The sequence below is a fragment of the Jaculus jaculus genome, chromosome 1 (assembly GCF_020740685.1).
Source record: "Jaculus jaculus isolate mJacJac1 chromosome 1, mJacJac1.mat.Y.cur, whole genome shotgun sequence".
NCBI lineage: Eukaryota > Metazoa > Chordata > Mammalia > Rodentia > Dipodidae > Jaculus > Jaculus jaculus.
Window position 1 is genome coordinate 235,848,634 of NC_059102.1, and position 2,111 is coordinate 235,850,744.

General features: G+C 37.4%; 1 non-coding gene across 1 annotated transcript; it reads left to right on the forward strand.

Annotated features, from left to right (window-relative positions):
- Positions 1 to 361: 361 nt before the first annotated feature.
- Positions 362 to 468, forward strand: LOC123458113. Its single transcript, XR_006635412.1, has one exon. It is a non-coding gene; the product is annotated as a U6 spliceosomal RNA (small nuclear RNA).
- Positions 469 to 2,111: the final 1,643 nt, after the last annotated feature.

A 2,111-nucleotide genomic window follows, 5' to 3' on the forward strand; every position in this document is an offset into this window, starting at 1 on the left:
TAGTAGCAAGACATATGAGTATTTGGCTCAGTAGAGATTACTAAACACTTTCCAAAAGTCGTGGTGTCAGTACACACTTCTGTCCCAGTGCAGGAGGATATCTGTGCCCTTTAATCTTCATCAAGATATAGTATTTTTAGGCTTTTTGATATTAGATATTATAGTGTATGTACATAAGTTTAGTACTTTTAATTTGCAATTCTCTAATGGCTGATGTGATTGTATATGTGTAGTGGCCTTTGGTTTTCTCGCATTAGGATACCCATTCATTCAAACCTTCTTATATGTTATGCTCCAAGTATATTCTCCAAGCTATTACCAAATTGTAGAGCTTGAGAGTATATTGTGAAGATTATCCCTTGTGCTCGCTTCGGCAGCACATATACTAAAATTGGAACGATACAGAGAAGATTAGCATGGCCCCTGCGCAAGGATGACACGCAAATTCGTGAAGCGTTCCATATTTAAAAAAAAAAAAAAAGATTATCCCTATGTTATAGATAGGTTTGAGTATCTTTGTCTACCTTATCTTGTGCCTATTTCCTCTCCTACTTTTAAGAATTCAATTTATCAGTCTCTTTGTTTCCTTTTAAGGTGGTGCTTTTTTCTTCTTTTTTTATGAGAAAGAGAGAGAGAGAGAGAGAGAGAGAGAGAGAGAACTGGTACACCAGGGCCTCCAGCCACTGCAGTCAAACTTCAGATGTGTGAGCCACCTTGTACACATGTGTTACCTTGTGTGTCTGTTTTTAGTGGGATGTGAGAGTCAAACATGGGTCCTTAGGTCCTTAGGCTTCACAGGTAAGCTCCTTTACTGCTAAGCCATCTCTCCAGCTCAAGATGGGTTCTCTTCTTTTGTGCATTTTAAAGTTATCTTGGCTTACTCTAAAGTTATGAAATTATTGTCCTGAAGTTTTTTCAAGAAGGTCATTATTTTGCTCACTAGGTTTAGGTCTGTAATCTACCTGGAGCTCATTCTTGGTTGTATTATGAAACAAAAGTGACCTTGCACCATTTATCTTTTTAAAAAGACTCTTTCCCAACTCTACTAATGGTATATATCCATTAATGTGGCTCTGCAATTTTGAGGACCTAAGCATTATGTTTTTTACAATTCTATTAATTAACAAATTCAAAACTGTCTTAACTACTACAACTCTAAAATAAGTCTTGATATCTGGAAAAAATAAATGCTTTAGTTTTATATTCCATATGCTTATGTTTCTTTACCTAATCCTTTGCAATTCTTTTTTTTTTTAATTTTTATTAACATTTTCCATGATTATAAAATATATTCCATGGCAATTCCCTCCCTCCCCACCCCCACACTTTCCCATTTGAAATTCCGTTCTCCATCATATTACCTCCCCATTACAATCATTGTAATTACATATATACAATATCAACCTATTAAGTATCCTCCTCCCTTCCTTTCTCCACCCTTTATGTCTCCTTTTCAACTTACTGGCCTCTGCTACTAAGTACTTTCATTCTCACGCAGAAGCCCAGTCATCTGTAGCTAGGATCCACATATGAGAGAGAACATGTGGCGCTTGGCTTTCTGGGCCTGGGTTACCTGACTTAGTATAATACTTTCCAGGTCCATCCATTTTTCTGCAAATTTCATAACTTCATTTTTCTTTACCGCTGAGTAGAACTACATTGTATAAATGTGCCACATCTTCATTATCCACTCATCTGTTGAGGGACATCTAGGCTGGTTCCATTTCCCAGCTATTATAAATTGAGCAGCAATAAACATGGTTGAGCATGTACTTCTAAGGAAATGAGATGAGTCCTTTGGATATATGCCTAGGAGTGCTATAGCTGGGTCATATGGTAGATCAATCTCTAGCTGTTTTAGGAACCTCCACACTGATTTCCACAATGGCTGGACCAGATTGCATTCCCACCAGCAGTGCAGAAGGGTTCCTTTTTTTCCACATCCCCACCAACATTTATGATCATTTGTTTTCATGATGGTGGCCAATCTGACAGGAGTGAGATGGAATCTCAGTGTAGTTTTAATCTGCATTTCCCTGATGACTAGTGACGTAGAACATTTTTTTAGATGCTTATATGCCATTCGTATTTCTTCCTTTGAGAACTCTCTA